The following is a 24254-nucleotide window of genomic DNA, read 5'->3' on the forward strand; positions in this document are numbered from 1 at the left end:
TTTGGCTGAAATTGCACTGGATGAGGATGGAAAAGTCAATAATTTTAGTTCGAGAAAAGATTTGCATTGACATTTTCTCTCATGACTTTGCAGATCCTCACATTCCTTTTGCAGCTTGAAGGGACAAATGTTTTAATAAAAGCTGGTAAACTTTCAGGAGACTGGCTACTTGAACTCTAGGAATAAGTCAACTAAATCCAATTCTCATGCCTAAACAGTTAAGTGAAACGCAACTTTTGCTTTTTCTTTGATATTACTGGAATGAACATTAGTTAAATCTATAACAAGCAAACTGCTTCACTGGTTTTTCTGTAATGGTGCTGTGTATATAAACACATACAGCCATGACTTCTAATTTATACTCTTTGACGGTTTTTCACAATGTGTCCACGAAGTAGACAGTCTGAATAACCTTAAAATTTTTGGCCCGTACAGGGATCGAACCCGCGACATGGGTGTTATTAGCACCACGCTCTAACCAGCTGAGCTAACCGGCCCATGTTTTACTATTGGTTACATGTTCTGCTGAGCAGGGTTTCATACACATCATGGTGATCGCTAAGATATGTTCTCCAGTGAGTGAAAATCTCAAAAGGATCTTTGGAGCGAAAACAGACAAAAACGAGAAATCCAACACTGACCATCAGGGAATATAACCCTGGATGCTTTCCCTATGCTAAAGAGGACTGGCCTTCACTATGTTTACTCCATTTGATGTCAGGGATTTTTATTGTGAGAAAGCATTTTCAGCGATTTCTACTATCACGTCTTTGGACTTTCAGCAATCCCATTGCCCTCTGCTCCGGGATCCCATGGTGTGGTCACCTGTCCAGATGTAGGCTGATATGTGGATCTGCTGTAGTTTAGAAGATTGAGACAAGAAGTTTTAAGTCTGCATGGGAAGTTTGCCTGAAAGCGTTGCAACCGAGTAAAGCAAAGAGAGAAGATGGAGGTAAAGTACGAGAGGAACTCTTTATCATCATCTGCCAAACTCATGTGCAATGGATCCTTAAGCAGTGATCAAGAAGGGTTAAATATCTTTAGAGTAATGCTTGTGTTTTTAAGGAATTGCTTCAAGCTAATTTCATTTCTCATCCCGCATCCTTGAAGTTTGTCAAAACTTGTAAAAATCATTGGAGCACCCTTACATTTCTCTTCAGGCTTAGAAAAGGAAACATTTTAATGCAACCTGTTATCATTTGGCAAATTGTTCATGTGCAGTGACGCAATCTGCATCCCCTATTTTTGGCTGAAATTGCACTGGATGATGATGGAAAAGTCAATAATTTTAGTTCGAGAAAAGATTTCCATTGACATTTTCTCTCATGACTTTGCAGATCCTCACATTCCTTTTGCAGCTTGAAGGGACAAATGTTTTAATAAAAGCTGGTAAACTTTCAGGAGACTGGCTACTTGAACTCTAGGAATAAGTCAACTAAATCCAATTCTCATGCCTAAACAGTTAAATGAAACGCAACTTTTGCTTTTTCTTTGATATTACTGGAATGAACATTAATTAAATCTATAACAAGCAAACTGCTTCACTGGTTTTTCTGTAATGGTGCTGTGTATATAAACACATACAGCCATGACTTCTAATTTATACTCTTTGACGGTTTTTCACAATGTGTCCTTGAAGTAGACAGTCTGAATAACCTTAAAATGTTTGGCCCGTACGGGGATCGAACCCATGACCTTGGCGTTATTAGCACCACGCTCTAACCAGCTGAGCTAACCGGCCCAGGTTTTACTATTGGTTACATGTTCTGCTGAGCAGGGTTTCATAGACATCATGGTGATCGCTAAGATACGTTCTCCAGTGAGTGAAAATCTCAAAAGGATCTTTGGAGCAAAAACAGAAAAAAACGAGAAATCCAACACTGACCATCAGGGAATATAACCCTGGATGCTGTCCCTATGCTAAAGAGGACTGGCCTTCACTATGTTTACTCCAATTGATGTCAGGGATTTTTATTGTGAGAAAGCATTTTCAGCGATTTCTACTATCACGTCTTTGGACTTTCAGCAATCCCATTGCCCTCTGCTCCGGGATCCCATGGTGTGGTCACCTGTCCAGATGTAGGCTGATATGTGGATCTGCTGTAGTTTAGAAGATTGAGACAAGAAGTTTTAAGTCTGCATGGGAAGTTTGCCTGAAAGCGTTGCAACCGAGTAAAGCAAAGAGAGAAGATGGAGGTAAAGTACGAGAGGAACTCTTTATCATCATCTGCCAAACTCATGTGCAATGGATCCTTAAGCAGTGATCAAGAAGGGTTAAATATCTTTAGATTAATGCTTGTTTTTTTAAGGAATTGCTTCAAGCTAACTTCATTTCTCATCCCGCATCCTTGAAGTTTGTCAAAACTTGTAAAAATCATTGGAGCACCCTTACATTTCTCTTCAGGCTTAGAAAAGGAAACATTTTAATGCAATCTGTTATCATTTGGCAAATTGTTCATGTGCAGTGACGCAATCTGCATCCCCTATTTTTGGCTGAAATTGCACTGGATGAGGATGGAAAAGTCAATAATTTTAGTTCGAGAAAAGATTTGCATTGACATTTTCTCTCATGACTTTGCAGATCCTCACATTCCTTTTGCAGCTTGAAGGGACAAATGTTTTAATAAAAGCTGGTAAACTTTCAGGAGACTGGCTACTTGAACTCTAGGAATAAGTCAACTAAATCCAATTCTCATGCCTAAACAGTTAAGTGAAACGCAACTTTTGCTTTTTCTTTGATATTACTGGAATGAACATTAGTTAAATCTATAACAAGCAAACTGCTTCACTGGTTTTTCTGTAATGGTGCTGTGTATATAAACACATACAGCCATGACTTCTAATTTATACTCTTTGACGGTTTTTCACAATGTGTCCACGAAGTAGACAGTCTGAATAACCTTAAAATTTTTGGCTCGTACGGGGATCGAACCCATGACCTTGGTGTTATTAGCACCACGCTCTAACCAGCTGAGCTAACCGGCCCATGTTTTACTATTGGTTACATGTTCTGCTGAGCAGGGTTTCATAGACATCATGGTGATCGCTAAGATATGTTCTCCAGTAAGTGAAAATCTCAAAAGGATCTTTGCAGCGTAAACAGACAAAAACGAGAAATCCAACACTGACCATCAGGGAATATAACCCTGGATGCTTTCCCTATGCTAAAGAGGACTGGCCTTCACTATGTTTACTCCATTTGATGTCAGGGATTTTTATTGTGAGAAAGCATTTTCAGCGATTTCTACTATCACGTCTTTGGACTTTCAGCAATCCCATTGCCATCTGCTCCGGGATCCCATGGTGTGGTCACCTGTCCAGATGTAGGCTGATATGTGGATCTGCTGTAGTTTAGAAGATTGAGACAAGAAGTTTTAAGTCTGCATGGGAAGTTTGCCTGAAAGCGTTGCAACCGAGTAAAGCAAAGAGAGAAGATGGAGGTAAAGTACGAGAGGAACTCTTTATCATCATCTGCCAAACTCATGTGCAATGGATCCTTAAGCAGTGATCAAGAAGGGTTAAATATCTTTAGATTAATGCTTGTGTTTTTAAGGAATTGCTTCAAGCTAACTTCATTTCTCATCCCGCATCCTTGAAGTTTGTCAAAACTTGTAAAAATCATTGGAGCACCCTTACATTTCTCTTCAGGCTTAGAAAAGGAAACATTTTAATGCAACCTGTTATCATTTGGCAAATTGTTCATGTGCAGTGACGCAATCTGCATCCCCTATTTTTGGCTGAAATTGCACTGGATGAGGATGGAAAAGTCAATAATTTTAGTTCGAGAAAAGATTTGCATTGACATTTTCTCTCATGACTTTGCAGATCCTCACATTCCTTTTGCAGCTTGAAGGGACAAATGTTTTAATAAAAGCTGGTAAACTTTCAGGAGACTGGCTACTTGAACTCTAGGAATAAGTCAACTAAATCCAATTCTCATGCCTAAACAGTTAAGTGAAACGCAACTTTTGCTTTTTCTTTGATATTACTGGAATGAACATTAGTTAAATCTATAACAAGCAAACTGCTTCACTGGTTTTTCTGTAATGGTGCTGTGTATATAAACACATACAGCCATGACTTCTAATTTATACTCTTTGACGGTTTTTCACAATGTGTCCACGAAGTAGACAGTCTGAATAACCTTAAAATTTTTGGCCCGTACAGGGATCGAACCCGCGACATGGGTGTTATTAGCACCATGCTCTAACCAGCTGAGCTAACCGGCCCATGTTTTACTATTGGTTACATGTTCTGCTGAGCAGGGTTTCATACACATCATGGTGATCGCTAAGATATGTTCTCCAGTGAGTGAAAATCTCAAAAGGATCTTTGGAGCGTAAACAGACAAAAACGAGAAATCCAACACTGACCATCAGGGAATATAACCCTGGATGCTGTCCCTATGCTAAAGAGGACTGGCCTTCACTATGTTTACTCCAATTGATGTCAGGGATTTTTATTGTGAGAAATCATTTTCAGCGATTTCTACTATCACGTCTTTGGACTTTCAGAAATCCCATTGCCCTCTGCTCCGGGATCCCATGGTGTGGTCACCTGTCCAGATGTAGGCTGATATGTGGATCTGCTGTAGTTTAGAAGATTGAGACAAGAAGTTTTAAGTTTGCATGGGAAGTTTGCCTGAAAGCGTTGCAACCGAGTAAAGCAAAGAGAGAAGATGGAGGTAAAGTACGAGAGGAACTCTTTATCATCATCTGCCAAACTCATGTGCACTGGGTCCTTAAGCAGTCATCAAGAAGGGTTAAATATATTTAGATTAATGCTTGTGTTTTTAAGGAATTGCTTCAAGCTAACTTCATTTCTCATCCCGCATCCTTGAAGTTTGTCAAAACTTGTAAAAATCATTGGAGCACCCTTACATTTCTCTTCAGGCTTAGAAAAGGAAACATTTTAATGCAACCTGTTATCATTTGGCAAATTGTTCATGTGCAGTGACGCAATCTGCATCCCCTATTTTTGGCTGAAATTGCACTGGATGAGGATGGAAAAGTCAATAATTTTAGTTCGAGAAAAGATTTCCATTGACATTTTCTCTCATGACTTTGCAGATCCTCACATTCCTTTTGCATCTTGAAGGGACAAATGTTTTAATAAAAGCTGGTAAACTTTCAGGAGACTGGTTACTTGAACTCTAGGAATAAGTCAACTAAATCCAATTCTCATGCCTAAACAGTTAAGTGAAACGCAACTTTTGCTTTTACGTTGATATTACTGGAATGAACTGGATTTAACTAATTACTGGAATTAGTTAAATCTATAACAAGCAAACTGCTTCACTGGTTTTTCTGTAATGGTGCTGTGTATATAAACACATACAGCCATGACTTCTAATTTATACTCTTTGATGGTTTTTCACAATGTGTCCACGAAGTAGACAGTCTGAATAACCTTAAAATGTTTGGCCCGTACAGAGATCGAACCCGTGACCTTGGCGTTATTAGCACCACGCTCTAACCAGCTGAGCTAACCGGCCCATGTTTTACTATTGGTTACATGTTCTGCTGAGCAGGGTTTCATAGACATCATGGTGATCGCTAAGATACGTTCTCCAGTGAGTGAAAATCTCAAAAGGATCTTTGGAGCGTAAACAGACAAAAACGAGAAATCCAACACTGACCATCAGGGAATATAATCCTGGATGCAGTCCCTATGCTAAAGAGGACTGGCCTTCTCTATGTTTACTCCAATTGATGTCAGGGATTTTTATTGTGAGAAAGCATTTTCAGCGATTTCTACTATCACGTCTTTGGACTTTCAGAAATCCCATTGCCCTCTGCTCCGGGATCCCATGGTGTGGTCACCTGTCCAGATGTAGGCTGATATGTGGATCTGCTGTAGTTTAGAAGATTGAGACAAGAAGTTTTAAGTCTGCATGGGAAGTTTGCCTGAAAGCGTTGCAACAGAGTAAAGCAAAGAGAGAAGATGGAGGTAAAGTACGAGAGGAACTCTTTATCATCATCTGCCAAACTCATGTGCACTGGATCCTTAAGCAGTCATCAAGAAGGGTTAAATATCTTTAGATTAATGCTTGTGTTTTTAAGGAATTGCTTCAAGCTAACTTCATTTCTCATCCCGCATCCTTGAAGTTTGTCAAAACTTGTAAAAATCATTGGAGCACCCTTACATTTCTCTTCAGGCTTAGAAAAGGAAACATTTTAATGCAACCTGTTATCATTTGGCAAATTGTTCATGTGCAGTGACGCAATCTGCATCCCCTATTTTTGGCTGAAATTGCACTGGATGAGGATGGAAAAGTCAAGAATTTTAGTTCGAGAAAAGATTTCCATTGACATTTTCTCTCATGACTTTGCAGATCCTCACATTCCTTTTGCAGCTTGAAGGGACAAATGTTTTAATAAAAGCTGGTAAACTTTCAGGAGACTGGCTACTTGAACTCTAGGAATAAGTCAACTAAATCCAATTCTCATGCCTAAACAGTTAAATGAAAGGCAACTTTTGCTTTTTCTTTGATATTACTGGAATGAACATTAATTAAATCTATAACAAGCAAACTGCTTCACTGGTTTTTCTGTAATGGTGCTGTGTATATAAACACATACAGCCATGACTTCTAATTTATACTCTTTGACGGTTTTTCACAATGTGTCCTTGAAGTAGACAGTCTGAATAACCTTAAAATGTTTGGCCCGTACGGGGATCGAACCCGCGACATTGGCGTTATTAGCACCACGCTCTAACCAGCTGAGCTAACCGGCCCATGTTTTACTATTGGTTACATGTTCTGCTGAGCAGGGTTTCATACACATCATGGTGATCGCTAAGATATGTTCTCCAGTGAGTGAAAATCTCAAAAGGATCTTTGGAGCGTAAACAGACAAAAACGAGAAATCCAACACTGACCATCAGGGAATATAAATCTGGATGCAGTCCCTATGCTAAAGAGGACTGGCCTTCTCTATGTTTACTCCAATTGATGTCAGGGATTTTTATTGTGAGAAAGCATTTTCAGCGATTTCTACTATCACGTCTTTGGACTTTCAGAAATCCCATTGCCCTCTGCTCCGGGATCCCATGGTGTGGTCACCTGTCCAGATGTAGGCTGATATGTGGATCTGCTGTAGTTTAGAAGATTGAGACAAGAAGTTTTAAGTCTGCATGGGAAGTTTGCCTGAAAGCGTTGCAACAGAGTAAAGCAAAGAGAGAAGATGGAGGTAAAGTACGAGAGGAACTCTTTATCATCATCTGCCAAACTCATGTGCACTGGATCCTTAAGCAGTCATCAAGAAGGGTTAAATATCTTTAGATTAATGCTTGTGTTTTTAAGGAATTGCTTCAAGCTAACTTCATTTCTCATCCCGCATCCTTGAAGTTTGTCAAAACTTGTAAAAATCATTGGAGCACCCTTACATTTCTCTTCAGGCTTAGAAAAGGAAACATTTTAATGCAACCTGTTATCATTTGGCAAATTGTTCATGTGCAGTGACGCAATCTGCATCCCCTATTTTTGGCTGAAATTGCACTGGATGAGGATGGAAAAGTCAAGAATTTTAGTTCGAGAAAAGATTTCCATTGACATTTTCTCTCATGACTTTGCAGATCCTCACATTCCTTTTGCAGCTTGAAGGGACAAATGTTTTAATAAAAGCTGGTAAACTTTCAGGAGACTGGCTACTTGAACTCTAGGAATAAGTCAACTAAATCCAATTCTCATGCCTAAACAGTTAAATGAAAGGCAACTTTTGCTTTTTCTTTGATATTACTGGAATGAACATTAATTAAATCTATAACAAGCAAACTGCTTCACTGGTTTTTCTGTAATGGTGCTGTGTATATAAACACATACAGCCATGACTTCTAATTTATACTCTTTGACGGTTTTTCACAATGTGTCCTTGAAGTAGACAGTCTGAATAACCTTAAAATGTTTGGCCCGTACGGGGATCGAACCCGCGACATTGGCGTTATTAGCACCACGCTCTAACCAGCTGAGCTAACCGGCCCATGTTTTACTATTGGTTACATGTTCTGCTGAGCAGGGTTTCATAGACATCATGGTGATCGCTAAGATATGTTCTCCAGTGAGTGAAAATCTCAAAAGGATCTTTGGAGCGTAAACAGACAAAAACGAGAAATCCAACACTGACCATCAGGGAATATAACCCTGGATGCTGTCCCTATGCTAAAGAGGACTGGCCTTCACTATGTTTACTCCAATTGATGTCAGGGATTTTTTTTGTATGAAAGCATTTTCAGCGATTTCTACTATCACGTCTTTGGACTTTCAGCAATCCCATTGCCCTCTGCTCTGGGATCCCATGGTGTGGTCACCTGTCCAGATGTAGGCTGATATGTGGATCTGCTGTAGTTTAGAAGATTGAGACAAGAAGTTTTAAGTCTGCATGGGAAGTTTGCCTGAAAGCGTTGCAACCGAGTAAAGCAAAGAGAGAAGATGGAGGTAAAGTACGAGAGGAACTCTTTATCATCATCTGCCAAACTCATGTGCACTGGATCCTTAAGCAGTCATCAAGAAGGGTTAAATATCTTTAGATTAATGCTTGTGTTTTTAAGGAATTGCTTCAAGCTAACTTCATTTCTCATCCCGCATCCTTGAAGTTTGTCAAAACTTGTAAAAATCATTGGAGCACCCTTACATTTCTCTTCAGGCTTAGAAAAGGAAACATTTTAATGCAACCTGTTATCATTTGGCAAATTGTTCATGTGCAGTGACGCAATCTGCATCCCCTATTTTTGGCTGAAATTGCACTGGATGAGGATGGAAAAGTCAAGAATTTTAGTTCGAGAAAAGATTTCCATTGACATTTTCTCTCATGACTTTGCAGATCCTCACATTCCTTTTGCAGCTTGGAGGGACAAATGTTTTAATAAAAGCTGGTAAACTTTCAGGAGACTGGCTACTTGAACTCTAGGAATAAGTCAACTAAATCCAATTCTCATGCCTAAACAGTTAAATGAAAGGCAACTTTTGCTTTTTCTTTGATATTACTGGAATGAACATTAATTAAATCTATAACAAGCAAACTGCTTCACTGGTTTTTCTGTAATGGTGCTGTGTATATAAACACATACAGCCATGACTTCTAATTTATACTCTTTGACGGTTTTTCACAATGTGTCCTTGAAGTAGACAGTCTGAATAACCTTAAAATGTTTGGCCCGTACGGGGATCGAACCCGTGACCTTGGCGTTATTAGCACCACGCTCTAACCAGCTGAGCTAACCGGCCCATGTTTTACTATTGGTTACATGTTCTGCTGAGCAGGGTTTCATAGACATCATGGTGATCGCTAAGATATGTTCTCCAGTGAGTGAAAATCTCAAAAGGATCTTTGGAGCGTAAACAGACAAAAACGAGAAATCCAACACTGACCATCAGGGAATATAACCCTGGATGCTGTCCCTATGCTAAAGAGGACTGGCCTTCACTATGTTTACTCCAATTGATGTCAGGGATTTTTTTTGTATGAAAGCATTTTCAGCGATTTCTACTATCACGTCTTTGGACTTTCAGCAATCCCATTGCCCTCTGCTCTGGGATCCCATGGTGTGGTCACCTGTCCAGATGTAGGCTGATATGTGGATCTGCTGTAGTTTAGAAGATTGAGACAAGAAGTTTTAAGTCTGCATGGGAAGTTTGCCTGAAAGCGTTGCAACCGAGTAAAGCAAAGAGAGAAGATGGAGGTAAAGTACGAGAGGAACTCTTTATCATCATCTGCCAAACTCATGTGCACTGGATCCTTAAGCAGTCATCAAGAAGGGTTAAATATCTTTAGATTAATGCTTGTGTTTTTAAGGAATTGCTTCAAGCTAACTTCATTTCTCATCCCGCATCCTTGAAGTTTGTCAAAACTTGTAAAAATCATTGGAGCACCCTTACATTTCTCTTCAGGCTTAGAAAAGGAAACATTTTAATGCAACCTGTTATCATTTGGCAAATTGTTCATGTGCAGTGACGCAATCTGCATCCCCTATTTTTGGCTGAAATTGCACTGGATGAGGATGGAAAAGTCAAGAATTTTAGTTCGAGAAAAGATTTCCATTGACATTTTCTCTCATGACTTTGCAGATCCTCACATTCCTTTTGCAGCTTGGAGGGACAAATGTTTTAATAAAAGCTGGTAAACTTCCTGGAGACTGGCTACTTGAACTCTAGGAATAAGTCAACTAAATCCAATTCTCATGCCTAAACAGTTAAATGAAAGGCAACTTTTGCTTTTTCTTTGATATTACTGGAATGAACATTAATTAAATCTATAACAAGCAAACTGCTTCACTGGTTTTTCTGTAATGGTGCTGTGTATATAAACACATACAGCCATGACTTCTAATTTATACTCTTTGATGGTTTTTCACAATGTGTCCTTGAAGTAGACAGTCTGAATAACCTTAAAATGTTTGTCCTGTATGGGGATCGAACCCACGACCTTGGCGTTATTAGCACCACGCTCTAACCAGCTGAGCTAACCGGCCCACGTTTTACAATTGGTTACATGTTCTGCTAAGCAGGGTATCATAGACATCATGGTGATCGCTAAGATACGTTCTCCAGTGAGTGAAAATCTCAAAAGGATCTTTGGAGCGAAAACAGACAAAAACGAGAAATCCAACACTGACCATCAGGGAATATAACCCTGGATGCTGTCCCTATGCTAAAGAGGACTGGCCTTCACTATGTTTACTCCATTTGATGTCAGGGATTTTTATTGTGAGAAAGCATTTTCAGCGATTTCTACTATCACGTCTTTGGACTTTCAGCAATCCCATTGCCCTCTGCTCCGGGATCCCATGGTGTGGTCACCTGTCCAGATGTAGGCTGATATGTGGATCTGCTGTAGTTTAGAAGATTGAGACAAGAAGTTTTAAGTCTGCATGGGAAGTTTGCCTGAAAGCGTTGCAACCGAGTAAAGCAAAGAGAGAAGATGGAGGTAAAGTACGAGAGGAACTCTTTATCATCATCTGCCAAACTCATGTACAATGGATCCTTAAGCAGTGATCAAGAAGGGTTAAATATCTTTAGATTAATGCTTGTGTTTTTAAGAAATTGCTTCAAGCTAACTTCATTTCTCATCCCGCATCCTTGAAGTTTGTCAAAACTTGTAAAAATCATTGGAGCACCCTTACATTTCTCTTCAGGCTTAGAAAAGGAAACATTTTAATGCAACCTGTTATCATTTGGCAAATTGTTCATGTGCAGTGACGCAATCTGCATCCCCTATTTTTGGCTGAAATTGCACTGGATGAGGATGGAAAAGTCAAGAATTTTAGTTCGAGAAAAGATTTCCATTGACATTTTCTCTCATGACTTTGCAGATCCTCACATTCCTTTTGCAGCTTGAAGGGACAAATGTTTTAATAAAAGCTGGTAAACTTTCAGGAGACTGGCTACTTGAACTCTAGGAATAAGTCAACTAAATCCAATTCTCATGCCTAAACAGTTAAGTGAAACGCAACTTTTGCTTTTTCTTTGATATTACTGGAATGAACATTAGTTAAATCTATAACAAGCAAACTGCTTCACTGGTTTTTCTGTAATGGCGCTGTGTATATAAACACATACAGCCATGACTTCTAATTTATACTCTTTGACGGTTTTTCACAATGTGTCCACGAAGTAGACAGTCTGAATAACCTTAAAATTTTTGGCCCGTATGGGGATCGAATCCGCGACCTTTGCGTTATTAGCACCATGCTCTAACCAGCTGAGCTAACCGGCCCATGTTTTACTATTGGTTACATGTTCTCCTGAGCAGGGTTTCATACACATCATGGTGATCGCTAAGATATGTTCTCCAGTGAGTGAAAATCTCAAAAGGATCTTTGGAGCGTAAACAGACAAAAACGAGAAATCCAACACTGACCATCAGGGAATATAACCCTGGATGCTTTCCCTATGCTAAAGAGGACTGGCCTTCACTATGTTTACTCCATTTGATGTCAGGGATTTTTATTGTGAGAAAGCATTTTCAGCGATTTCTACTATCACGTCTTTGGACTTTCAGCAATCCCATTGCCCTCTGCTCCGGGATCCCATGGTGTGGTCACCTGTCCAGATGTAGGCTGATATGTGGATCTGCTGTAGTTTAGAAGATTGAGACAAGAAGTTTTAAGTCTGCATGGGAAGTTTGCCTGAAAGCGTTGCAACCGAGTAAAGCAAAGAGAGAAGATGGAGGTAAAGTACGAGAGGAACTCTTTATCATCATCTGCCAAACTCATGTGCAATGGATCCTTAAGCAGTGATCAAGAAGGGTTAAATATCTTTAGATTAATGCTTGTGTTTTTAAGGAATTGCTTCAAGCTAACTTCATTTCTCATCCCGCATCCTTGAAGTTTGTCAAAACTTGTAAAAATCATTGGAGCACCCTTACATTTCTCTTCAGGCTTAGAAAAGGAAACATTTTAATGCAACCTGTTATCATTTGGCAAATTGTTCATGTGCAGTGACGCAATCTGCATCCCCTATTTTTGGCTGAAATTGCACTGGATGAGGATGGAAAAGTCAAGAATTTTAGTTCGAGAAAAGATTTCTATTGACATTTTCTCTCATGACTTTGCAGATCCTCACATTCCTTTTGCAGCTTGAAGGGACAAATGTTTTAATAAAAGCTGGTAAACTTTCAGGAGACTGGCTACTTGAACTCTAGGAATAAGTCAACTAAATCCAATTCTCATGCCTAAACAGTTAAATGAAAGGCAACTTTTGCTTTTTCTTTGATATTACTGGAATGAACATTAATTAAATCTATAACAAGCAAACTGCTTCACTGGTTTTTCTGTAATGGTGCTGTGTATATAAACACATACAGCCATGACTTCTAATTTATACTCTTTGACGGTTTTTCACAATGTGTCCACGAAGTAGACAGTCTGAATAACCTTAAAATTTTTGGCCCGTACGGGGATCGAACCCGCGACCTTTGCGTTATTAGCACCATGCTCTAACCAGCTGAGCTAACCGGCCCATGTTTTACTATTGGTTACATATTCTCCTGAGCAGGGTTTCATACACATCATGGTGATCGCTAAGATATGTTCTCCAGTGAGTGAAAATCTCAAAAGGATCTTTGGAGCGTAAACAGACAAAAACGAGAAATCCAACACTGACCATCAGGGAATATAACCCTGGATGCTTTCCCTATGCTAAAGAGGACTGGCCTTCACTATGTTTACTCCATTTGATGTCAGGGATTTTTATTGTGAGAAAGCATTTTCAGCGATTTCTACTATCACGTCTTTGGACTTTCAGCAATCCCATTGCCCTCTGCTCCGGGATCCCATGGTGTGGTCACCTGTCCAGATGTAGGCTGATATGTGGATCTGCTGTAGTTTAGAAGATTGAGACAAGAAGTTTTAAGTCTGCATGGGAAGTTTGCCTGAAAGCGTTGCAACCGAGTAAAGCAAAGAGAGAAGATGGAGGTAAAGTACGAGAGGAACTCTTTATCATCATCTGCCAAACTCATTTGCAATGGATCCTTAAGCAGTGATCAAGAAGGGTTAAATATCTTTAGATTAATGCTTGTGTTTTTAAGGAATTGCTTCAAGCTAACTTCATTTCTCATCCCGCATCCTTGAAGTTTGTCAAAACTTGTAAAAATCATTGGAGCACCCTTACATTTCTCTTCAGGCTTAGAAAAGGAAACATTTTAATGCAACCTGTTATCATTTGGCAAATTGTTCATGTGCAGTGACGCAATCTGCATCCCCTATTTTTGGCTGAAATTGCACTGGATGAGGATGGAAAAGTCAATAATTTTAGTTCGAGAAAAGATTTCCATTGACATTTTCTCTCATGACTTTGCAGATCCTCACATTCCTTTTGCAGCTTGAAGGGACAAATGTTTTAATAAAAGCTGGTAAACTTGCAGGAGACTGGCTACTTGAACTCTAGGAATAAGTCAACTAAATCCAATTCTCATGCCTAAACAGTTAAATGAAACGCAACTTTTGCTTTTTCTTTGATATTACTGGAATGAACATTAATTAAATCTATAACAAGCAAACTGCTTCACTGGTTTTTCTGTAATGGTGCTGTGTATATAAACACATACAGCCATGACTTCTAATTTATACTCTTTGACGGTTTTTCACAATGTGTCCTTGAAGTAGACAGTCTGAATAACCTTAAAATGTTTGGCCTGTACAGGGATCGAACCCGTGACCTTGGTGTTATTAGCACCACGCTCTAACCAGCTGAGCTAACCGGCCCATGTTTTACTATTGGTTACATGTTCTGCTGAGCAGGGTTTCATACACATCATGGTGATCGCTAAGATATGTTCTCCAGTGAGTGAAAATCTTTAAATGATCTTTGGAGCGTAAACAGACAAAAACGAGAAATCCAACACTGACCATGAGGGAATATAACCCTGGATGCTGTCCCTATGCTAAAGAGGACTGGCCTTCACTATGTTTACTCCAATTGATGTCAGGGATTTTTTTTGTATGAAAGCATTTTCAGCGATTTCTACTATCACGTCTTTGGACTTTCAGCAATCCCATTGCCCTCTGCTCTGGGATCCCATGGTGTGGTCACCTGTCCAGATGTAGGCTGATATGTGGATCTGCTGTAGTTTAGAAGATTGAGACAAGAAGTTTTAAGTCTGCATGGGAAGTTTTCCTGAAAGCGTTGCAACCGAGTAAAGCAAAGAGAGAAGATGGAGGTAAAGTACGAGAGGAACTCTTTATCATCATCTGCCAAACTCATGTGCACTGGATCCTTAAGCAGTCATCAAGAAGGGTTAAATATCTTTAGATTAATGCTTGTGTTTTTAAGGAATTGCTTCAAGCTAACTTCATTTCTCATCCCGCATCCTTGAAGTTTGTCAAAACTTGTAAAAATCATTGGAGCACCCTTACATTTCTCTTCAGGCTTAGAAAAGGAAACATTTTAATGCAACCTGTTATCATTTGGCAAATTGTTCATGTGCAGTGACGCAATCTGCATCCCCTATTTTTGGCTGAAATTGCACTGGATGAGGATGGAAAAGTCAATAATTTTAGTTCGAGAAAAGATTTCCATTGACATTTTCTCTCATGACTTTGCAGATCCTCACATTCCTTTTGCAGCTTGAAGGGACAAATGTTTTAATAAAAGCTGGTAAACTTTCAGGAGACTGGCTACTTGAACTCTAGGAATAAGTCAACTAAATCCAATTCTCATGCCTAAACAGTTAAATGAAACGCAACTTTTGCTTTTTCTTTGATATTACTGGAATGAACATTAATTAAATCTATAACAAGCAAACTGCTTCACTGGTTTTTCTGTAATGGTGCTGTGTATATAAACACATACAGCCATGACTTCTAATTTATACTCTTTGACGGTTTTTCACAATGTGTCCACGAAGTAGACAGTCTGAATAACCTTAAAATTTTTGGCCTGTACAGGGATCAAACCCGTGACCTTGGCGTTATTAGCACCACGCTCTAACCAGCTGAGCTAACCGGCCCATGTTTTACTATTGGTTACATGTTCTGCTGAGCAGGGTTTCATAGACATCATGGTGATCGCTAAGATACGTTCTCCAGTGAGTGAAAATCTCAAAAGGATCTTTGGAGCGAAAACAGACAAAAAACGAGAAATCCAACACTGACCATCAGGGAATATAACCCTGGATGCTGTCCCTATGCTAAAGAGGACTGGCCTTCACTATGTTTACTCCAATTGATGTCAGGGATTTTTATTGTGAGAAAGCATTTTCAGCGATTTCTACTATCACGTCTTTGGACTTTCAGCAATCCCAATGCCCTCTGCTCCGGGATCCCATGGTGTGGTCACCTGTCCAGATGTAGGCTGATATGTGGATCTGCTGTAGTTTAGAAGATTGAGACAAGAAGTTTTAAGTCTGCATGGGAAGTTTGCCTGAAAGCGTTGCAACCGAGTAAAGCAAAGAGAGAAGATGGAGGTAAAGTACGAGAGGAACTCTTTATCATCATCTGCCAAACTCATGTGCAATGGATCCTTAAGCAGTGATCAAGAAGGGTTAAATATCTTTAGATTAATGCTTGTGTTTTTAAGGAATTGCTTCAAGCTAACTTCATTTCTCATCCCGCATCCTTGAAGTTTGTCAAAACTTGTAAAAATCATTGGAGCACCCTTACATTTCTCTTCAGGCTTAGAAAAGGAAACATTTTAATGCAACCTGTTATCATTTGGCAAATATTTCATGTGCAGTGACGCAATCTGCATCCCCTATTTTTGGCTGAAATTGCACTGGATGAGGATGGAAAAGTCAATAATTTTAGTTCGAGAAAAGATTTCCATTGACATTTTCTCTCATGACTTTGCAGATCCTCACATTCCTTTTGCAGCTTGAAGGGACAAATGTTTTAATAAAAGCTGGTAAACTTTCAGGAGACTGGCTACTTGAACTCTAGGAATAAGTCAACTAAATCCAATTCTCATGCCTAAACAGTTAAATGAAACGCAACTTTTGCTTTTTCTTTGATATTACTGGAATGAACATTAATTAAATCTATAACAAGCAAACTGCTTCACTGGTTTTTCTGTAATGGTGCTGTGTATATAAACACATACAGCCATGACTTCTAATTTATACTCTTTGATGGTTTTTCACAATGTGTCCTTGAAGTAGACAGTCTGAATAACCTTAAAATGTTTGGCCTGTACGGGGATCGAACCCGTGACCTTGGCGTTATTAGCACCACGCTCTAACCAGCTGAGCTAACCGGCCCATGTTTTACTATTGGTTACATGTTCTGCTGAGCAGGGTTTCATACACATCATGGTGATCGCTAAGATATGTTCTCCAGTGAGTGAAAATCTCAAAAGGATCTTTGGAGCGTAAACAGACAAAAACGAGAAATCCAACACTGACCATCAGGGAATATAACCCTGGATGCTTTCCCTATGCTAAAGAGGACTGGCTTTCATTATGTTTACTCCATTTGATGTCAGGGATTTTTATTGTGAGAAAGCATTTTCAGCGATTTCTACTATCACGTCTTTGGACTTTCAGCAATCCCATTGCCCTCTGCTCCGGGATCCCATGGTGTGGTCACCTGTCCAGATGTAGGCTGATATGTGGATCTGCTGTAGTTTAGAAGATTGAGACAAGAAGTTTTAAGTCTGCATGGGAAGTTTGCCTGAAAGCGTTGCAACCGAGTAAAGCAAAGAGAGAAGATGGAGGTAAAGTACGAGAGGAACTCTTTATCATCATCTGCCAAACTCATGTGCAATGGATCCTTAAGCAGTGATCAAGAAGGGTTAAATATCTTTAGATTAATGCTTGTGTTTTTAAGGAATTGCTTCAAGCTAACTTCATTTCTCATCCCGCATCCTTGAAGTTTGTCAAAACTTGTAAAAATCATTGGAGCACCCTTACATTTCTCTTCAGGCTTAGAAAAGGAAACATTTTAATGCAACCTGTTATCATTTGGCAAATTGTTCATGTGCAGTGACGCAATCTGCATCCCCTATTTTTGGCTGAAATTGCACTGGATGAGGATGGAAAAGTCAATAATTTTAGTTCGAGAAAAGATTTCCATTGACATTTTCTCTCATGACTTTGCAGATCCTCACATTCCTTTTGCAGCTTGAAGGGACAAATGTTTTAATAAAAGCTGGTAAACTTTCAGGAGACTGGCTACTTGAACTCTAGGAATAAGTCAACTAAATCCAATTCTCATGCCTAAACAGTTAAATGAAACACAACTTTTGCTTTTTCTTTGATATTACTGAAATGAACATTAATTAAATCTATAACAAGCAAACTGCTTCACTGGTTTTTCTGTAATGGTGCTGTGTATATAAACACATACAGCCATGACTTCTAATTTATACTCTTTGACGGTTTTTCACAATGTGTCCACGAAGTAGACAGTCTGAATAACCTTAAAATGTTTGGCCTGTACGGGGATTAAACCCGTGACCTTGGCGTTATTAGCACCACGCTCTAACCAGCTGAGCTAACCGGCCCATTTTTTACTATTGGTTACATGTTCTGCTGAGCAGGGTTTCATAGACATCATGGTGATCGCTAAGATACGTTCTCCAGTGAGTGAAAATCTCAAAAGGATCTTTGGAGCGAAAACAGACAAAAACGAGAAATCCAACACTGACCATCAGGGAATATAATCCTGGATGCAGTCCCTATGCTAAAGAGGACTGGCCTTCTCTATGTTTACTCCAATTGATGTCAGGGATTTTTATTGTGAGAAAGCATTTTCAGCGATTTCTACTATCACGTCTTTGGACTTTCAGCAATCCCATTGCCCTCTGCTCCGGGATCCCATGGTGTGGTCACCTGTCCAGATGTAGGCTGATATGTGGATCTGCTGTAGTTTAGAAGATTGAGACAAGAAGTTTTAAGTCTGCATGGGAAGTTTGCCTGAAAGCGTTGCAACCGAGTAAAGCAAAGAGAGAAGATGGAGGTAAAGTACAAGAGGAACTCTTTATCATCATCTGCCAAACTCATGTGCACTGGATCCTTAAGCAGTCATCAAGAAGGGTTAAATATCTTTAGATTAATGCTTGTGTTTTTAAGGAATTGCTTCAAGCTAACTTCATTTCTCATCCCGCATCCTTGAAGTTTGTCAAAACTTGTAAAAATCATTGGAGCACCCTTACATTTCTCTTCAGGCTTAGAAAAGGAAACATTTTAATGCAACCTGTTATCATTTGGCAAATTGTTCATGTGCAGTGACGCAATCTGCATCCCCTATTTTTGGCTGAAATTGCACTGGATGAGGATGGAAAAGTCAATAATTTTAGTTCGAGAAAAGATTTCCATTGACATTTTCTCTCATGACTTTGCAGATCCTCACATTCCTTTTGCAGCTTGAAGGGACAAATGTTTTAATAAAAGCTGGTAAACTTTCAGGAGACTGGCTACTTGAACTCTAGGAATAAGTCAACTAAATCCAATTCTCATGCCTAAACAGTTAAATGAAACACAACTTTTGCTTTTTCTTTGATATTACTGAAATGAACATTAATTAAATCTATAACAAGCAAACTGCTTCACTGGTTTTTCTGTAATGGTGCTGTGTATATAAACACATACAGCCATGACTTCTAATTTATACTCTTTGACGGTTTTTCACAATGTGTCCACGAAGTAGACAGTCTGAATAACCTTAAAATGTTTGGCCTGTACGGGGATTAAACCCGTGACCTTGGCGTTATTAGCACCACGCTCTAACCAGCTGAGCTAACCGGCCCATTTTTTACTATTGGTTACATGTTCTGCTGAGCAGGGTTTCATAGACATCATGGTGATCGCTAAGATACGTTCTCCAGTGAGTGAAAATCTCAAAAGGATCTTTGGAGCGAAAACAGACAAAAACGAGAAATCCAACACTGACCATCAGGGAATATAATCCTGGATGCAGTCCCTATGCTAAAGAGGACTGGCCTTCTCTATGTTTACTCCATTTGATGTCAGGGATTTTTATTGTGAGAAAGCATTTTCAGCGATTTCTACTATCACGTCTTTGGACTTTCAGCAATCCCATTGCCCTCTGCTCCGGGATCCCATGGTGTGGTCACCTGTCCAGATGTAGGCTGATATGTGGATCTGCTGTAGTTTAGAAGATTGAGACAAGAAGTTTTAAGTCTGCATGGGAAGTTTGCCTGAAAGCGTTGCAACCGAGTAAAGCAAAGAGAGAAGATGGAGGTAAAGTACAAGAGGAACTCTTTATCATCATCTGCCAAACTCATGTGCACTGGATCCTTAAGCAGTCATCAAGAAGGGTTAAATATCTTTAGATTAATGCTTGTGTTTTTAAGGAATTGCTTCAAGCTAACTTCATTTCTCATCCCGCATCCTTGAAGTTTGTCAAAACTTGTAAAAATCATTGGAGCACCCTTACATTTCTCTTCAGGCTTAGAAAAGGAAACATTTTAATGCAACCTGTTATCATTTGGCAAATTGTTCATGTGCAGTGACGCAATCTGCATCCCCTATTTTTGGCTGAAATTGCACTGGATGAGGATGGAAAAGTCAAGAATTTTAGTTCGAGAAAAGATTTCCATTGACATTTTCTCTCATGACTTTGCAGATCCTCACATTCCTTTTGCAGCTTGAAGGGACAAATGTTTTAATAAAAGCTGGTAAACTTTCAGGAGACTGGCTACTTGAACTCTAGGAATAAGTCAACTAAATCCAATTCTCATGCCTAAACAGTTAAATGAAACGCAACTTTTGCTTTTTCTTTGATATTACTGGAAAGAACATTAATTAAATCTATAACAAGCAAACTGCTTCACTGGTTTTTCTGTAATGGTGCTGTCTATATAAACACATACAGCCATGACTTCTAATTTATACTCTTTGACGGTTTTTCACAATGTGTCGACGAAGTAGACAGTCTGAATAACCTTAAAATTTTTGGCCCGTAAGGGGATCGAACCCGTGACCTTGGCGTTATTAGCACCACGCTCTAACCAGCTGAGCTAACCAGCCCATGTTTTACTATTGGTTACATGTTCTGCTGAGCAGGGTTTCATAGACATCATGGTGATCGCTAAGATACGTTCTCCAGTGAGTGAAAATCTCAAAAGGATCTTTGGAGCGAAAACAGACAAAAACGAGAAATCCAACACTGACCATCAGGGAATATAATCCTGGATGCAGTCCCTATGCTAAAGAGGACTGGCCTTCTCTATTTTTACTCCAATTGATGTCAGGGATTTTTATTGTGAGAAAGCATTTTCAGCGATTTCTACTATCACGTCTTTGGACTTTCAGCAATCCCATTGCCCTCTGCTCCGGGATCCCATGGTGTGGTCACCTGTCCAGATGTAGGCTGATATGTGGATCTGCTGTAGTTTAGAAGATTGAGACAAGAAGTTTTAAGTCTGCATGGGAAGTTTGCCTGAAAGCGTTGCAACCGAGTAAAGCAAAGAGAGAAGATGGAGGTAAAGTACGAGAGGAACTCTTTATCATCATCTGCCAAACTCATGTACAATGGATCCTTAAGCAGTGATCAAGAAGGGTTAAATATCTTTAGATTAATGCTTGTGTTTTTAAGAAATTGCTTCAAGCTAACTTCATTTCTCATCCCGCATCCTTGAAGTTTGTCAAAACTTGTAAAAATCATTGGAGCACCCTTACATTTCTCTTCAGGCTTAGAAAAGGAAACATTTTAATGCAACCTGTTATCATTTGGCAAATTGTTCATGTGCAGTGACGCAATCTGCATCCCCTATTTTTGGCTGAAATTGCACTGGATGAGGATGGAAAAGTCAAGAATTTTAGTTCGAGAAAAGATTTCCATTGACATTTTCTCTCATGACTTTGCAGATCCTCACATTCCTTTTGCAGCTTGGAGGGACAAATGTTTTAATAAAAGCTGGTAAACTTTCAGGAGACTGGCTACTTGAACTCTAGGAATAAGTCAACTAAATCCAATTCTCATGCCTAAACAGTTAAATGAAACGCAACTTTTGCTTTTTCTTTGATATTACTGGAATGAACATTAATTAAATCTATAACAAGCAAACTGCTTCACTGGTTTTTCTGTAATGGTGCTGTGTATATAAACACATACAGCCATGACTTCTAATTTATACTCTTTGACGGTTTTTCACAATGTGTCCTTGAAGTAGACAGTCTGAATAACCTTAAAATGTTTGGCCTGTACGGGGATCGAACCCGTGACCTTGGTGTTATTAGCACCACGCTCTAACCAGCTGAGCTAACTGGCCCATGTTTTACTATTGGTTTCATGTTCTGCTGAGCAGGGTTTCATACACATCATGGTGATCGCTAAGATATGTTCTCCAGTGAGTGAAAATCTTTAAATGATCTTTGGAGCGTAAACAGACAAAAACGAGAAATCCAACACTGACCATCAGGGAATATAACCCTGGATGCTGTCCCTATGCTAAAGAGGACTGGCCTTCACTATGTTTACTCCAATTGATGTCAGGGATTTTTTTTGTATGAAAGCATTTTCAGCGATTTCTACTATCACGTCTTTGGACTTTCAGCAATCCCATTGCCCTCTGCTCTGGGATCCCATGGTGTGGTCACCTGTCCAGATGTAGGCTGATATGTGGATCTGCTGTAGTTTAGAAGATTGAGACAAGAAGTTTTAAGTCTGCATGGGAAGTTTGCCTGAAAGCGTTGCAACCGAGTAAAGCAAAGAGAGAAGATGGAGGTAAAGTACGAGAGGAACTCTTTATCATCATCTGCCAAACTCATGTGCACTGGACCCTTAAGCAGTCATCAAGAAGGGTTAAATATCTTTAGATTAATGCTTGTGTTTTTAAGGAATTGCTTCAAGCTAACTTCATTTCTCATCCCACATCCTTGAAGTTTGTCAAAACTTGTAAAAATCATTGGAGCACCCTTACATTTCTCTTCAGGCTTAGAAAAGGAAACATTTTAATGCAACCTGTTATCATTTGGCAAATATTTCATGTGCAGTGACGCAATCTGCATCCCCTATTTTTGGCTGAAATTGCACTGGATGAGGATGGAAAAGTCAATAATTTTAGTTCGAGAAAAGATTTCCATTGACATTTTCTCTCATGACTTTGCAGATCCTCACATTCCTTTTGCAGCTTGGAGGGACAAATGTTTTAATAAAAGCTGGTAAACTTTCAGGAGACTGGTAACTTGAACTCTAGGAATAAGTCAACTAAATCCAATTCTCATGCCTAAACAGTTAAGTGAAACGCAACTTTTGCTTTTTCTTTGATATTACTGGAATGAACATTAGTTAAATCTATAACAAGCAAACTGCTTCACTGGTTTTTCTGTAATGGCGCTGTGTATATAAACACATACAGCCATGACTTCTAATTTATACTCTTTGACGGTTTTTCACAATGTGTCCACGAAGTAGACAGTCTGAATAACCTTAAAATTTTTGGCCCGTACGGGGATTAAACCCGTGACCTTGGCGTTATTAGCACCACGCTCTAACCAGCTGAGCTAACCGGCCCATGTTTTACTATTGGTTACATGTTCTCCTGAGCAGGGTTTCATACACATCATGGTGATCGCTAAGATATGTTCTCCAGTGAGTGAAAATCTCAAAAGGATCTTTGGAGCGTAAACAGACAAAAACGAGAAATCCAACACTGACCATCAGGGAATATAACCCTGGATGCTTTCCCTATGCTAAAGAGGACTGGCCTTCACTATGTTTACTCCATTTGATGTCAGGGATTTTTATTGTGAGAAAGCATTTTCAGCGATTTCTACTATCACGTCTTTGGACTTTCAGCAATCCCATTGCCCTCTGCTCCGGGATCCCATGGTGTGGTCACCTGTCCAGATGTAGGCTGATATGTGGATCTGCTGTAGTTTAGAAGATTGAGACAAGAAGTTTTAAGTCTGCATGGGAAGTTTGCCTGAAAGCGTTGCAACCGAGTAAAGCAAAGAGAGAAGATGGAGGTAAAGTACGAGAGGAACTCTTTATCATCATCTGCCAAACTCATGTGCAATGGATCCTTAAGCAGTGATCAAGAAGGGTTAAATATCTTTAGATTAATGCTTGTGTTTTTAAGGAATTGCTTCAAGCTAACTTCATTTCTCATCCCGCATCCTTGAAGTTTGTCAAAACTTGTAAAAATCATTGGAGCACCCTTACATTTCTCTTCAGGCTTAGAAAAGGAAACATTTTAATGCAACCTGTTATCATTTGGCAAATTGTTCATGTGCAGTGACGCAATCTGCATCCCCTATTTTTGGCTGAAATTGCACTGGATGAGGATGGAAAAGTCAATAATTTTAGTTCGAGAAAAGATTTCCATTGACATTTTCTCTCATGACTTTGCAGATCCTCACATTCCTTTTGCAGCTTGAAGGGACAAATGTTTTAATAAAAGCTGGTAAACTTTCAGGAGACTGGCTACTTGAACTCTAGGAATAAGTCAACTAAATCCAATTCTCATGCCTAAACAGTTAAATGAAACGCAACTTTTGCTTTTTCTTTGATATTACTGGAATGAACATTAATTAAATCTATAACAAGCAAACTGCTTCACTGGTTTTTCTGTAATGGTGCTGTGTATATAAACACATACAGCCATGACTTCTAATTTATACTCTTTGACGGTTTTTCACAATGTGTCCTTGAAGTAGACAGTCTGAATAACCTTAAAATGTTTGGCCTGTACGGGGATCGAACCCATGACCTTGGCGTTATTAGCACCACGCTCTAACCAGCTGAGCTAACCGGCCCATGTTTTACTATTGGTTACATGTTCTGCTGAGCAGGGTTTCATAGACATCATGGTGATCGCTAAGATACGTTCTCCAGTGAGTGAAAATCTCAAAAGG

General features: G+C 39.4%; 16 non-coding genes across 16 annotated transcripts; all 16 read right to left on the reverse strand.

Annotated features, from left to right (window-relative positions):
- Window positions 1-1667: 1667 nt before the first annotated feature.
- Window positions 1668-1741, reverse strand: TRNAI-AAU (transfer RNA isoleucine (anticodon AAU)). Its single transcript has one exon. It is a non-coding gene; the product is annotated as a tRNA-Ile (tRNA).
- Window positions 1742-2911: 1170 nt separating this feature from the next.
- Window positions 2912-2985, reverse strand: TRNAI-AAU (transfer RNA isoleucine (anticodon AAU)). The gene has a single exon. It is a non-coding gene; the product is annotated as a tRNA-Ile (tRNA).
- Window positions 2986-6664: 3679 nt separating this feature from the next.
- On the reverse strand, window positions 6665-6738 carry TRNAI-AAU (transfer RNA isoleucine (anticodon AAU)). The gene has a single exon. It is a non-coding gene; the product is annotated as a tRNA-Ile (tRNA).
- Window positions 6739-7908: 1170 nt separating this feature from the next.
- Window positions 7909-7982, reverse strand: TRNAI-AAU (transfer RNA isoleucine (anticodon AAU)). Its single transcript has one exon. It is a non-coding gene; the product is annotated as a tRNA-Ile (tRNA).
- Window positions 7983-9152: 1170 nt separating this feature from the next.
- TRNAI-AAU (transfer RNA isoleucine (anticodon AAU)) lies at window positions 9153-9226 on the reverse strand. Its single transcript has one exon. It is a non-coding gene; the product is annotated as a tRNA-Ile (tRNA).
- Window positions 9227-10396: 1170 nt separating this feature from the next.
- TRNAI-AAU (transfer RNA isoleucine (anticodon AAU)) lies at window positions 10397-10470 on the reverse strand. The gene has a single exon. It is a non-coding gene; the product is annotated as a tRNA-Ile (tRNA).
- Window positions 10471-12884: 2414 nt separating this feature from the next.
- Window positions 12885-12958, reverse strand: TRNAI-AAU (transfer RNA isoleucine (anticodon AAU)). The gene has a single exon. It is a non-coding gene; the product is annotated as a tRNA-Ile (tRNA).
- A 1170-nt stretch (window positions 12959-14128) lies between these two features.
- TRNAI-AAU (transfer RNA isoleucine (anticodon AAU)) lies at window positions 14129-14202 on the reverse strand. Its single transcript has one exon. It is a non-coding gene; the product is annotated as a tRNA-Ile (tRNA).
- Window positions 14203-15372: 1170 nt separating this feature from the next.
- On the reverse strand, window positions 15373-15446 carry TRNAI-AAU (transfer RNA isoleucine (anticodon AAU)). The gene has a single exon. It is a non-coding gene; the product is annotated as a tRNA-Ile (tRNA).
- Window positions 15447-16617: 1171 nt separating this feature from the next.
- Window positions 16618-16691, reverse strand: TRNAI-AAU (transfer RNA isoleucine (anticodon AAU)). The gene has a single exon. It is a non-coding gene; the product is annotated as a tRNA-Ile (tRNA).
- A 1170-nt stretch (window positions 16692-17861) lies between these two features.
- On the reverse strand, window positions 17862-17935 carry TRNAI-AAU (transfer RNA isoleucine (anticodon AAU)). The gene has a single exon. It is a non-coding gene; the product is annotated as a tRNA-Ile (tRNA).
- Window positions 17936-19105: 1170 nt separating this feature from the next.
- Window positions 19106-19179, reverse strand: TRNAI-AAU (transfer RNA isoleucine (anticodon AAU)). The gene has a single exon. It is a non-coding gene; the product is annotated as a tRNA-Ile (tRNA).
- A 1170-nt stretch (window positions 19180-20349) lies between these two features.
- TRNAI-AAU (transfer RNA isoleucine (anticodon AAU)) lies at window positions 20350-20423 on the reverse strand. Its single transcript has one exon. It is a non-coding gene; the product is annotated as a tRNA-Ile (tRNA).
- A 1170-nt stretch (window positions 20424-21593) lies between these two features.
- TRNAI-AAU (transfer RNA isoleucine (anticodon AAU)) lies at window positions 21594-21667 on the reverse strand. The gene has a single exon. It is a non-coding gene; the product is annotated as a tRNA-Ile (tRNA).
- Window positions 21668-22837: 1170 nt separating this feature from the next.
- TRNAI-AAU (transfer RNA isoleucine (anticodon AAU)) lies at window positions 22838-22911 on the reverse strand. The gene has a single exon. It is a non-coding gene; the product is annotated as a tRNA-Ile (tRNA).
- Window positions 22912-24081: 1170 nt separating this feature from the next.
- Window positions 24082-24155, reverse strand: TRNAI-AAU (transfer RNA isoleucine (anticodon AAU)). The gene has a single exon. It is a non-coding gene; the product is annotated as a tRNA-Ile (tRNA).
- Between the last annotated feature and the right edge of the window lie 99 nt (window positions 24156-24254).

The sequence above is a fragment of the Mixophyes fleayi genome, chromosome 2 (genome assembly GCF_038048845.1).
Source record: "Mixophyes fleayi isolate aMixFle1 chromosome 2, aMixFle1.hap1, whole genome shotgun sequence".
Lineage (NCBI taxonomy): Eukaryota > Metazoa > Chordata > Amphibia > Anura > Limnodynastidae > Mixophyes > Mixophyes fleayi.